This window comes from Toxorhynchites rutilus, chromosome 1 (genome assembly GCF_029784135.1).
Source record: "Toxorhynchites rutilus septentrionalis strain SRP chromosome 1, ASM2978413v1, whole genome shotgun sequence".
NCBI lineage: Eukaryota > Metazoa > Arthropoda > Insecta > Diptera > Culicidae > Toxorhynchites > Toxorhynchites rutilus.
This window is the reverse complement of record NC_073744.1, coordinates 107503326-107517653: the sequence shown is the minus strand read 5'-3', so window position 1 is coordinate 107517653 and position 14328 is coordinate 107503326. Positions and strand designations below refer to the sequence as shown.

At 38.4% G+C, this 14328-nt stretch overlaps 2 long non-coding RNA genes across 3 annotated transcripts; both read right to left on the bottom strand.

Moving 5' to 3' along the window:
- Positions 1–2021: 2021 nt before the first annotated feature.
- On the bottom strand, positions 2022–2742 carry LOC129763138 (uncharacterized). 2 transcript variants are annotated; one of them, XR_008740800.1, is made up of 3 exons: positions 2561–2742; positions 2267–2511; positions 2022–2208 (listed from the first exon to the last, which is right to left on the bottom strand). It is a non-coding gene; the product is annotated as an uncharacterized LOC129763138 (long non-coding RNA). The 2 variants fall into 2 exon arrangements; XR_008740801.1 differs by having other exon boundaries at positions 2267–2487.
- Positions 2743–3455: 713 nt separating this feature from the next.
- Positions 3456–4036, bottom strand: LOC129762163 (uncharacterized). Its single transcript, XR_008740558.1, has 3 exons — positions 3949–4036; positions 3708–3761; positions 3456–3548 (listed from the first exon to the last, which is right to left on the bottom strand). It is a non-coding gene; the product is annotated as an uncharacterized LOC129762163 (long non-coding RNA).
- Between the last annotated feature and the right edge of the window lie 10292 nt (positions 4037–14328).

Here is a 14328-nt window from a genome sequence, read left to right as displayed (position 1 = left end):
TGAATCTTTAAAAATATTGGATTGCATGGAAAATTTGGACCGATTTGAAGGAAAAAACAAAAACATTTTTTTATAGACATTCTTATACGCTTTGTTCTACAATAATCTGTGTCCTTCCAGAACTTTCTCGGTTTCTCATCAACATGCTCGGGTCGCACCTGGTCGAGGTTCTTTTCTATGCTATTTAAAAGTCGAAGTTCTTGCTTGTGAGAAAATTTGGTAGGGACTGAACAAGTGATGATCGGAAGATGCAATATTTGGTGAGTACGACGAGTGGAGTAGCATATCCCAGCCAAATTCCAGGAAACATTGGCCGGGTCGTCAATGAGACATGAGATTTGGCATTATCCCGGTAGAACACGACATCTATCATATTCCTGTAAACAGTACGCGCAATGTCGTCTGCTCGTATTCCTGCAATGCAAAATCGTTAGTGAAAAATCTAGCGTTTAACTACCAAAAATAATAAAAAAAAATTTCATGGTGAACAGCAGAAATGCGAAATGTTGTAAGCTCGGAAAAGTTTACTAATCAAGCCTACACCAACCGTATCGATTGAATCTGAAATATGAGCCGACATCCTTCTGGCCCTACTTTAGAAACCTGGAAAAAGACTACAGGAAATCTAACGACATGACGGATGCCGGTACAAACGCAGTCACACTAGCAAGTTCTGTTAAGTTATTTGCAGATTACGGGTTACGGCCTCAATAAAAATTGTCAATTCGAAAAGTGCTCCGCCATTTTTAAGGACTGTGGATGCCTTGAAGATTCTGATCAGGCTTATTTACATCCGATCTCTTCGTGAGAGCACGTTTCCTGAGGTATTCAAAACGACGTCAGTCGTGTTTCACTCATGTTTACATAATCAACTCCAAAGCAATCGAGCATGCCGATTTTATCCGGGATATCGATATTCTCATGGACAGAAAACTGAAATCTACTGAGCATATCAACACTGTTATGGCAAAAATATTTGCAGAATTGGGATTCATTCGGCAGGACTCCCTACCATTCCGGAATGTCTCTGTACTGCTTATTGGTATGAATGGTATTGGATTATATGTCACATGCGTGTGGTCTGTTTATCACACAACTCATAATACTCGAATAGAGAAGATGCAACGTTATTTCATCCGATATGTTCTGAGACTACTGCCAAAGAAACGATGAATAATGTTCATATCATCTACCCTAATATGAACATTATTGAAGTCTAGTTAAAAATTATTAAAAAAAAGTTAAAGGCTAGTTAAATTGGAAACGCTATTAGCAAGTCGAACTGTTGTCTGGCAATATCGAAAGTTCGGAACAAATTGGCGAAGTGAGACTGAGGCTGAGTGACTCCAACTTGGGTCAATGAATAAACAAAATATTGGCTAATTCCAGACGATTGTTCTGGATTGCTGATCCGTTCAGTTGCGAGGAATATTTGTTAGAAGTTATCGACTGTTTGCTTGGTAGAAGCTAATAATATTGAATTTATTTCCAATGCCACCGTACATACAGTATGACTTTTTTGTGTGACAACCGACTTTAAGACTCCAAGATTTTTTTCGCTCAACATTACTGTAAATGATTCAATTTTTCATCATCCGTTACAATTTGCTACAAAAACGTTGTGTTTCCATTGCGTTTATGACGCGAGTCGCCAATGGAGATGCGATCCTTGAATGTAATGGGTCACAAATAGTGTGTGACCCATTACAGCGTAATGTTGCCAGTATTGCGGTGTAGTGGCGGCGTTACTATGAATACCCAGTCTACATTGTTGTTCCAAATCGGTCCCAACAAATGGTGTCGACAACGGTGCCGATATCGTGCCATTTTGCAATGATTTTGTCGACCTATCCTTCGTATTTGACAACCAATTACGAGCCAAACCTGTGCCAATCTTGCACCGCGTCGACCCATTACAGCACTGTTCGACCGTTCTTATGGCTCGGTTTGTTTCTAAGAAAGTTGAAATAAAAAGTAAAGAGAGTGTTGATTTGATAATCAATTTTTATACGAATATTCCGATTCAGAATATAATATAATCCATTTCCACTTTTCTTAATATATGACTAAAATAATGAAAAATGACATCCAGGAAAATTACGCTACGATGATATCTGTTTAATGTTATTGCGTTCGTTTTGCTGATGGATCTTCCTTCAGATTGTTGTTTCCAATCAATACACTAGCCGCATCCCTTTTCTCGCTGTGCTGTAATATAAAATTGTTTTCTGCCTTATGTATTTTGAGAAAAATATAGGGTTCTTACCACCAAATTCATCTCATCCACTGAAATTTTATTTTCGTCTGTCTCTTCTTTCGCTGGAAACCAGCACAACAGTGAAATCACCATCATCCTCATAACCAATTATGAACTCCAGGAACTCCACCATCACTCCAATAAGCTTGAATCACTCGTTTCATTACTCTGCTGTTCGATACGTATCGATTAGAATTGTTCCTTTTGCTTTGGTGACCCATAAGGTCATTCTAAGAAATCGTGTAAGTGTCCATCTGAAAATAACATTCAATTAATTTAACTATTTATTTACGCATTACTTACTGTGATTTTCCCATGCAGCGTTCAATTTCAGCTTTTGTGTTTCAAGAAGATCGCAGGTTCACAGCTGAAGAAACATGCAGACATGGTTTCCATGTTTTGAAGAATACAAGATAACATCATCCATTCGCTCGCTTTTGTTTTGGATGACAGTCTAGTGCGAAAGAGAAGAACTACAATCGCTGCAGTGATGCCATTTCGCTCAGTAAAAGTAATCATGTAAAATTATGGCTGAAACAATAGGCCGTGCTGCCTGTGGAGGGCAAGACGGGGTTGGATTCCATCACTTTTGTAGCACTTTTCGTCGCTCGGTCAACATGATGTCGATAACCACTCGAAAATCATTTAGAGCGGGTATTGCCCCCACTTTTATAGCTAACATCAATAATATCCCAAATAAGAGAATACGATGTAAAACTACCCAGTCTACTTTGTTGAGTCAGATTGGTCCCAACAAATGGTGTCGACAACGGTGCCGATATCGTGCCATTTTGCAATGATTTTGTCGATCTACTCTTCGTATTTGACAACCAATTTCGAGCCAACATTGTGCCAATCTGGCACCACGTCGGCCAAACGCAAAACTACTCGAACCTCATTATGGCGCTATTTCTTTTCAGGGAAATGAAAATAAAATACAAAGAAAAAAATACCGTTGATAAAAATTATGCATTTTATTTCTAGAAAAAAGCAATTTTATACTTAAATTACAAAAAAATACAATTACAATTTGTCGGTTATTTACATAGTTTTATGATGTTCTGTTATATATACATTTTTCTTGTTAAAAGTATGTGTAATATATGAATATATATTTTTTAAACATTACATTTCTTTCTCTACTTTCTCTACTACTAATCTACTTCTATTATATTATTTGTTAATATATATTAATACACTATATACACTGATATTTTTTTCGTTTAGTACAAATGTTTTCAGTAATGTATTATCTAGAACTTCCGCTAATGATGGCGCTTTGAAAAATAACCTGGAAACACAAAAAAAAATAAAACAATGAACACATCAAATGTTAAACTCAATGAAAAAGACATTTCTTAATCCAAGAAAAAAGCTGGAACATGAAACCGTTCCAATTATTGGTTAAAGTGATTTCACTTATAACATATAACATAAAAATCTCACTCACCTGTATTTACTATGCCTGCTGGAACTGGGGAGATGAAAGGCATGCGAGAACAACCTGGAAATACATAATATAATTAGCACGTAAGTGCATTACATGTTAAAGACAATAGAAACGATAACAAAAATCATTCCTTGTTCCAGAAAAAACGGAACAATGAACGATTTTAACTGTTAGATCGATTCTCCTCATAACTCATAACAAAAACATGAAAGATATGCAAACATAAATCCATTGCGCTCACCTGTATTTACTATGATGCCTTCTGATCCAGGGGAGATGGAAGGTCCAATTCGTCTACTATTCCGTTCGGTACTTTGATTGAGCCAATCTAAAATGAATTAAATAAAATTTAAACAGAAAATGCTTGCGAAAATCGTTTCTCTGTTCGCCAACTGTTGTGTTGAGTTTTGACAGCTGCATACGCTACTTTGATGGCGATTCGCCTCATTCGTGTAGTTTGATTGTGATTATAGCTGAAACTGTGGGCAGTGCTGTGTTCCGGATCACCGAGGGAAATCCGAGGGAAACTACTCAATGATACTTTGTCAAATTCTTCGGAGTATAATTAAAAGATGTGTGACCGAAGATGTTTGGGGGCCGAAGTCGGAAAAGAAACTTTGTTTCAACAACTACTTTGACAGTAGTATGTTTATCCCGCCGAATGCTGAATGCTGTTTGCTTGGTAGAAGCTAATAATATTGAATTTATTTCCAATGCCACCATGCATAGATTATGACTTGTGACAATTGTGACAACCGACTTCAAGACTCCAAGATTTTGACGTAGGACTACGTCTTTCATTTCTATACCGGGGTGTAAAACCAAAGTTTCGAGAACGAAAGCATTACGCTGGAGACCGAGATTTTGAGCGTTAATAGCTCTTAAACAACTGAACGAAATGGTATGATAAACACTTCATTTGAAAGATAAAATGTCTACGCGTCATATACTTGTTACTTTTTCATCCAAAAACTTGTTTCAATAGTCTTAAAATTGCTTTCAAAACAGGCTATTGAAATCAAAAATCGGTATATAAGCGAGCGCCGCTCGTAAACCCACTCAGTTATGATTGAACAGCGATTGGAGCATGTTGTCGCTGTTGTTGTTAAGCTAATTTCGTTTACCATGAATGCGCTGATGAACGGTGTCACCAAGAGCCTGTTTGTGCACCTAATGCCAAAAGGGAATCCATCAGGAGAGTGATGCCACGGTTCCGCTTGAAACATCGGAGCAGCCGCCACACACACACACACACACACACACACACACACACACACACACATACACGCGCGGAATTCTCGTTGCTATCATCGTTGCTGAAAAATAATCTGCCAGTTCCCCTGGGAATTGAAAAATACATTCATGCGAAATAGTTTATTTTAATGTTTTCTATCCATATAACACTGCAACCAAATACATTTGGTTTTGTTATTTTTCAATCAATCGCAATTAACAGGAAAACTTCTGAATATTTTTTTCCCCATCAGTGGAAATTTTCGTATTCAATATTGGATGCATAACATGAAAAACGGAAAATGTTTCACATCGCGAAAATAAAGTCATTTTCGAGCGATTATTTGCTTTCTACTCATATAATGCTTCGACCAAATACATTTCGTTTTGGATTTTTTCAATCAAGTGCGATCAACGTAAGACCACGTCTTTTGGCAATTTATTAGAGGTGCAATGAATCTTTAGGAATTCCCGCTCTACGCGCACTGGCAAACAATGTTTACTCAACAATTTCTCAAACTAGAAATGGGTGTTGTGAGAGAGGATTAGCGAACGCGAAAACGACAAACGGGAGAAAGATACGTCTGGAGGTTGAAGGAAATTGGCAGAAAACTTCTTCATTCTATCATTCAAATAATGTGATTCATACCACATCGTTTTGCCAGAAAGAGATTATTAATGCTCAAAGGAGGAATCGAGTCCTCCGAGGAAATTACCCAGCGCAAATTAGAGTCGACTATCGATTGCGGCATTCGTACACAAATAATTTTATAATGCAGTTTCACCAAAGTGATTTCTTCGGATATATTCACTACATCATGTCATGTATTTCATATTCTTCATAAGGAAATCCATATCCATGGCACCTATCGGTAACGAATTATTATCGAAACCACGATTTTCGCTAAATGCTCCTTTCAGTTCGGCCTGTAAAAAACTTTTCTGTACTCTAATCCATCAAATTTGGAGCCCTGAAAAGGGCCGTTGATTATATGCTAAGCTAATATAGCACGCTCTCCTCGGATACGATGGGCCAGCTGGATGTCCTTGGGCATGATGTGACGCGTTTTGCATGGATAGCACACAAATTGGTATCCTCGAATAAGCCTCCTGCAGCGTCATAACCGCGGAACTTTGGAAGCGCAAGTCGGTTTTGAAGTCCTGAGCAATTCCACGAACCAAATGCTGCAAAGATAGCTTGCGGATCAGCAATTCGGTCGATATCTGATAGCGACGAATTTCATGCGAAGATCCCGGTCGATAGCGATGTGGCTTCTCCACCTATCCTGCTACTGGTGCGCTTATCCGAGCTGACTTCGTGTGCCTTACCACCGAATGACTAACGAGCTGTCTGCGAAAGACTAACGAGCTCGAGTCCTCACGGTGCGAGAGTAGAGTAAGAAATGAACGAAAGCAAAGGAAGCGTCATTTTATAAACCATAAAAGTATAGAATCTAAATCCCACCCTTATTATATTCGTGAGTATACAGTAAGCTTATACAATAAAGAGGGTGGGGTTTACATTCGATTCTTTTATGTTTTATAAAATGACACTTCCCTTGCTGAACAAAGATGTGAAGCGTTAGCTGGCCAATTAAAATGTATAGAACTTTGTATTAACCAAAAACGTATAAGAAATATAAATGAATTTATGCAAAAAAAAAAAAAAAAAAAAAATGCACTTCCCTTGCTTTCGTTCATTTCTTACTCTACTCTCGCACCGTGAGGACTCGTTTCATCGGGACTAAGCAGACAGCTCGTTAGTCTTTCGGTGGTAAGGCACCACGAAAGCAGCTCGGATAAGCGCATCAGCCGCAGGAAGCGTGAAGAAGCCACATCGCTATCGACCGGGAAATTCGTCGCTATCAGAAGTCGACCGAATTGCTGATCCGCAAGCTACCTTTGCAGCATTTGATTCGTGGAATTGCTCAGGACTTCAAAACCGACTTGCGCTTCCAAAGTTCCGCGGTTATGACGCTGCAGGAGGCTTATTAGAAGATACCAATTTGTGTGCTATCCATGCAAAACGCGTCACATCATGCCCAAGGACATCCAGCTGGCCCATCGTATCCGAGGAGAGCGTGCTATATTAGCTTAGCATTTAATCAACGGCCCTTTTCAGGGCTCCAAATTTGATGGATTAGAGTTCAGAAAAGTTTTTTACAGGCCGAACTGAAAGGAGCATTTAGCGAAAATCGTGGTGTCGATGATAATTCGATACCGATAGGTGCCATGGATATGGATTTCATAATGAAAAATATGAAATATATGACATGATATAGTGAATATATCCCCATATCGAAGAAATCACTTTGATGAAACTGTTTACCGTTTGTCGTTTTTAATTGTTGGGAAAGGGCATTATTTCTGCTGACTAAATTCCAAGAAAAAATCCATTCCTTCTTTAAGCGTGACTTATTCTGCTTCGGATCAACGGAACAGTATGATAATCATTTCATACAAAAGATAAAATGTCCAAGAGTTATATGATTGCTATTTATTGAGTCGAGAAATTGTTTCAATAGCTTAATGATAGCTTCGAAAACAGGTTATTGAAATCATTCGTATCCGTATGTAGCGCGCCCACTTGGAAACCCATTAATCTTATTGGAATGTGAGATGGGGAAGCTCATACTTACGTCTATGCATTATGCTGTACACTACAGACTTTTTTTCTCCGTACTGATTAAGAAGCCGACCGAACTATCGGTCGACAAGTCAGTCTGCAGTCGGCGGGGGCTCTTAATTTCGTTTTTGCAGGCCGAACCGAAAAAATTTCAGTCGAGTTAACTCTTTTTTACAGTAATGCTTTTGAATCCGGACACTTTGCATTACATTCAATATCATACCACAGCCATAACATTTTTTTCATGTTGAATTTATGCGATTAATAGTTGCTAATATAGTTACTGATAGTTTCTTGATAGTTACTTATCAATCGCATTAATTCAACATGCAGAAAATGTTGTGGCTCCGGTATGGTATTAAATGTAACGCAAAGTGTCCGGATTCAAATACATTACTGTATACTTACTTCGATGTTATTCGTTTCTCTCTCAGGGTAAGCAACGAATATAATAAGGGTGGGTTTTAGATTCTATACTTTTATGGTTTATAAAATGACGCTTCCTTTGCTTTCGTTCATTTCTTACTCTACTCTCGCACCGTGACGACTCGTTTGTTTGGGATCAAGCAGATAGATAGTTAGTCTTTCAGTGGTAAGGCACACGAAAGCAGCTCGGATAAGCGCACCAGCCGCAGGATAGGTGAAGAAGCCACATCGCTATCGACCGGGAACTTTGCGTGAAATTCATCGCTATCGGAAGTCGACCGAATTGCTGATCCGCAAGCTACCTTTGCAGCTTTTGGATCGTGGAATTGCTCAGGACTTCAAAACCGACTTGCGCTTCCAAAGTTCCGCGGTTATGACGCTGCAGGAGGCTTATTCGAAGATACAAATATGTGTGCTATCCACGCAAAACGCGTCACATCATGCCCAAGGACATTCAGCTGGCCCATCGAATCCAAGGAGAGGGTGCTATATTAGCTAAGCATATAATCATCGGCCCTTTTCAGGGCTCCAAATTTGATGGATTAGAGTTTAGAAAAGTTTTTTGCAGGCCAAACTGAAACGAGAATTTTCGTTTGGATGCCATACAGCATCGAGAAAATTCCTGAAAGATCTAATCGTTGCTGAAAAATAATCTGCCAGTTCCCTGGGAATTGAAGAATACATCCATGCGAAAGAGTTTATTTTAATGTTTTCTAATTATATGGCGAACACAGCGACCAAATACATTTGATTTCGTAATTTTTCAATCAAGTGTAATTAGCTGGAAAGCTTCTGAAGATTATTCTTTCCCATCAGTAGGATATTTTCGTATCCAATATTGGATGCATAACATGAAAAACGGAAAATGTTTCGTATCGCGAAAATTATATAATTTTCAATCGATTATTGCTCAGTCGCCGAAATTTTCATACTCAGAGAGTTCATTCTCCTCTAGTTTGCCTTCCAAATTGCCATCGTAAACCACACCTTCTCTCGATTCAATCACGCACGAAAAGCATACTGAAATGATATTCTGGTGGTGAAACCGATTCATTTTTCGTGAGGCGTCGTGCACAAATTACGTAACGCGATAAGGGGGGAGGGGGTAGATGTTGCGTTACTTTCTGTTTATTAGAGATAGGAAATTGCGTTACGAAGGGGGGGGGGAGAGGCGGTTCAAAATTCGGATTTTTAGCGTTACGTAATTTGTGCACGACGCCTGAGGACATCGACAAGACAACATCGTTACTGAACGAGCTGAACGGCGAGGGATCGAGGGATTCATTACCTGGCCTGACCTGACCTGAAATGCAATCAGTTTGTTTTAACTGTGAGGGAGCGCAGAAAAGCCGATGCTGATACTCTCGTGACCAAGAGAGTATCAGCATCGAAATACGGTTCCTCGGGAAGACATAGAAGCAGCCGCCACACACACACATACACGCGCGCAACTCTTTTCGTTTGCTGGTTATCGAGAGGAAACCTGGAAAAAAATGATCGTTGCTGAAAAATAATCTGCCAGTTCCCCTTGGAATTGAAAATTACATTCAAGCGAGTTTATTTTAATGTTTTCTATCCATATAATACTGCGACCACATACATTTGGTTTTGTGATTTGTCAATCAAGTGCAGTTAGCAGGAAAGCTTCTGAAGATTATTCTTCAGAACAAGGTTTTTTGTATCCAATATTGGATGCATAAAACCTTGAGTCTCCAACGTAACACTCTCGTTTTTGAAGTCACCCAAATATTTATTTATTCATTCATTCAGGATGGATTTAGATTCAACTTCAAACAAACGATATCTAAATCAACGATAGTCCTACGTCACCCTTGCGGTTATACCATAGATATAACCCACTTCCTGTTTTTGATCCAAAAACTTGTTTCAATAGTCTTAAAATTGCTTTCAAAACAGGCTATTGAAATCACCAATCGGTATATAAGCGAGCGGCGCTCGGAAATCCACTCAGTTCTAATTGAACAGCGATTGGAGCATGTTGTCGCTGTTGCGGTGAAGCTCTTTATTTATCATGAAAGCGCGGATGAACGGTGTCACCAAGAGCCTGTTTGTGCACCCTAGGCCAGAAGGGAATCTATCAGGAGGAGAGTGATGCCACAAACGATTCCCTGGGAAGACATCGCTACACACACATACACGCGCGGCTATTAACAGGTGGTTATCGAGTTGGCATTAACCACTGGTGGGCTTCCAGTATCGAGGAAAATGTGGAAATATCTAATCGTTACTGAAAATAATCTGCCAGTACCTCTGGGAATTTTCAAAATATAATCATGTGAAAGAGTTTAATTGAATGTTTTCTATCCATGTAACACTGTGACCAAATACATTTGGTTTTGTGGTTTTTCAATCAATCGCAATTAACAGGATAGCTTCAGAAGATTATTCTTCCCCATCAGTAGGATATTTCCGTATCCAATATTGTATGCGCCCGCAATCGATTATTGCTCAGTCGCCGAAAGTTCCGAGCTCAGAGAGTTCATTCTCCTCTAGTTTGCCTTCCAAATTGCCATCGTAAACCACACCATCTCTCGATTCAATCACACACAAAAAGCATACTTAAGCGATATTCTGGTGGTGAGACACATTAATTTTTCGTGAGGACATCGACAAGACAACATCGTTGCCTAACGTGCTGGAGGAGGTGGACGGCGAAGGATCGACACATACACGCGCAGAACTCTTTCCGTTAGGATGCCATTCAGCATCGAGAAAGTTCCGAAAAGATCTAATCATTGCTGGAAAATAATCTGCCAGATCCTTTGGGAATTTTCAAAATATATTCATGTGAAAGAGTTTAATTGAATGTTTTCTATCCATGTAACACTGTGACCAAATATATTTCAATCAAGTGCTATTAACAGGTGGTTATCGAGTTGGTATTAACCACTGGTGGGCTTCCAGTATCGAGGAAAATGTGGAAATATCTAATCGTTACTGAAAATAATCTGCCAGTTCCTTTGGGAATTTTCAAAATATATTCATGTGAAAGAGTTTAATTGAATGTTTTCTATCCATGTTACACTGTGACCAAATATGTTTCAATCAAGTGCTATTAACAGGTGGTTATCGAGTTGGCATTAACCACTGGTGGGCTTCCAGTATCGAGGAAAATGTGGAAATAACTAATCGTTACTGAAAATAATCTGCCAGTTCCTCTGGGAATTTTCAAAATATATTCATGTGAAAGAGTTTAATTGAATGTTTTCTATCCATGTAACACTGTGACCAAATATGTTTCAATCAAGTGCTATTAACAGGTGGTTATCGAGTTGTTATTAACCACTGGTGGGCTTCCAGTATCGAGGAAAATGTGGAAATAACTAATCGTTACTGTAAATAATCTGCCAGTTCCTTTGGGAATTTTCAAAATATATTCATGTGAAAGAGTTTAATTGAATGTTTTCTATCCATGTAACACTGTGACCAAATATGTTTCAATCAAGTGCTATTAACAGGTGGTTATCGAGTTGGTATTAACCACTGGTGGGCTTCCAGTATCGAGGAAAATGTGGAAATAACTAATCGTTACTGAAAATAATCTGCCAGTTCCTCTGGGAATTTTCAAAATATATTCATGTGAAAGAGTTTAATTGAATGTTTTCTATCCATGTAACACTGTGACCAAATATGTTTCAATCAAGTGCTATTAACAGGTGGTTATCGAGTTGGCATTAACCACTGGTGGGCTTCCAGCATCGAGGAAAATGTGGAAATATCTAATCGTTACTAAAAATAATCTGCCAGTTCCTTTGGGAATTTTCAAAATATATTCATGTTAAAGAGTTTATTTGAATGTTTTCTTTCCATGTAACACTGTGATCAAATACATTTGGTTTTGTGGTTTTTCAATCAATCGCAATTAACAGGATAGCTTCAGAAGATTATTCTTCCCCATCAGTAGTATATTTCCTTATCCAATATTGTATGCGCCCGCAATCGATTATTGCTCAGTCGCCGAAAGTTCCGAGCTCAGAGAGTTCATTCCCCTCTAGTTTGCCTTCCAAATTGCCATCGTAAACCACACCTTCTCTCGATTCAATCACACACAAAAAGCATACTTAAGCGATAGTCTGGTGGTGAGACACATTCATTTTTCGTGAGGACATCGACAAGACAACATCGTTGCCTAACGTGCTGGAGGAGGTGGACGGCGAAGGATCGACACAAACACGCGCAGAACTCTTTCCGTTAGGATGCCATTCAGCATCGAGAAAGTTCCGGAAAGATATAATCATTGCTGGAATATAATCTGCCAGTTCCTTTGGGAATTTTCAAAATATATTCATGTGAAAGAGTTTAATTGAATGTTTTCTATCCATGTAACACTGTGACCAAATATATTTCAATCAAGTGCTATTAACAGGTGGTTATCGAGTTGGCATTAACCACTGGTGGGCTTCCAGTATCGAGGAAAATGTGGAAATATCTAATCGTTACTGAAAATAATCTGCCAGTTCCTTTGGGAATTTTCAAAATATATTCATGTGAAAGAGTTTAATTAAATGTTTTCTATCCATGTAACACTGTGACCAAATATGTTTCAATCAAGTGCTATTAACAGGTGGTAATCGAGTTGGTATTAACCACTGGTGGGCTTCCAGTATCGAGGAAAATGTGGAAATAACTAATCGTTACTGAAAATAATCTGCCAGTTCCTTTGGGAATTTTCAAAATATATTCATGTGAAAGAGTTTAATTGAATGTTTTCTATCCATGTAACACTGTGACCAAATATGTTTCAATCAAGTGCTATTAACAGGTGGTTATCGAGTTGGCATTTACCACTGGTGGGCTTCCAGTATCGAGGAAAATGTGGAAATATCTAATCGTTACTGAAAATAATCTGCCAGTTCCTTTGGGAATTTTCAAAATATATTCATGTGAAAGAATTTAATTGAATGTTTTCTATCCATGTAACACTGTGACCAAATATGTTTCAATCAAGTGCTATTAACAGGTGGTTATCGAGTTGGCATTAACCACTGGTGGGCTTCCAGTATCGAGGAAAATGTGGAAATAACTAATCGTTACTGAAAATAATCTGCCAGTTCCTCTGGGAATTTTCAAAATATATTCATGTGAAAGAGTTTAATTGAATGTTTTCTATCCATGTAACACTGTGACCAAATATGTTTCAATCAAGTGCTATTAACAGGTGGTTATCGAGTTGGTATTAACCACTGGTGGGCTTCCAGTATCGAGGAAAATGTGGAAATAACTAATCGTTACTGAAAATAATCTGCCAGTTCCTTTGGGAATTTTCAAAATATATTCATGTGAAAGAGTTTAATTGAATGTTTTCTATCCATGTAACACTGTGACCAAATATGTTTCAATCAAGTGCTATTAACAGGTGGTTATCGAGTTGGTATTAACCACTGGTGGGCTTCCAGTATCGAGGAAAATGTGGAAATATCTAATCGTTACTGAAAATAATCTGCCAGTTCCTTTGGGAATTTTCAAAATATATTCATGTGAAAGAATTTAATTGAATGTTTTCTATCCATGTGACACTGTGACCAAATATGTTTCAATCAAGTGCTATTAACAGGTGGTTATCGAGTTGGTATTAACCACTGGTGGGCTTCCAGTATCGAGGAAAATGTGGAAATATCTAATCGTTACTGAAAATAATCTGCCAGTTCCTTTGGGAATTTTCAAAATATATTCATGTGAAAGAATTTAATTGAATGTTTTCTATCCATGTGACACTGTGACCAAATATGTTTCAATCAAGTGCTATTAACAGGTGGTTATCGAGTTGGCATTAACCACTGGTGGGCTTCCAGTATCGAGGAAAATGTGGAAATATCTAATCGTTACTGAAAGTAATCTGCCAGTTCTTTTGGGAATTTTCAAAATATATTCATGTAAAAGAGTTTATTAGAATGTTTTCTTTCCATGTAACACTGTGATCAAATACATTTGGTTTTGTGGTTTTTCAATCAATCGCAATTAACAGGATAGGTTCTGAAGATTATTCTTCCCCATCAGTAGGATATTTCCGTATCCAATATTGTATGCGCCCGCAATCGATTATTGCTCAGTCGCCGAAAGTTCCGAGCTCAGAGAGTTCATTCCCCTCTAGTTTGCCTTCCAAATTGCCATCGTAAACCACTTCTTCTTCTTCTTCTTCTTCAATGGCACTATCGTTCCTAGAGGAACTTCGCCGTCTCAACGTAGTATTACTTGCGTCATTTTTTTTATTTGTACTTAGTTGAGATTTCTATGCCAAATAACACGCCTTGAATGCATTCTGAGTGGCAAGCTCTAGAATACGCGTGATCACAGTGCAAGTCGGTGGAAATTTCT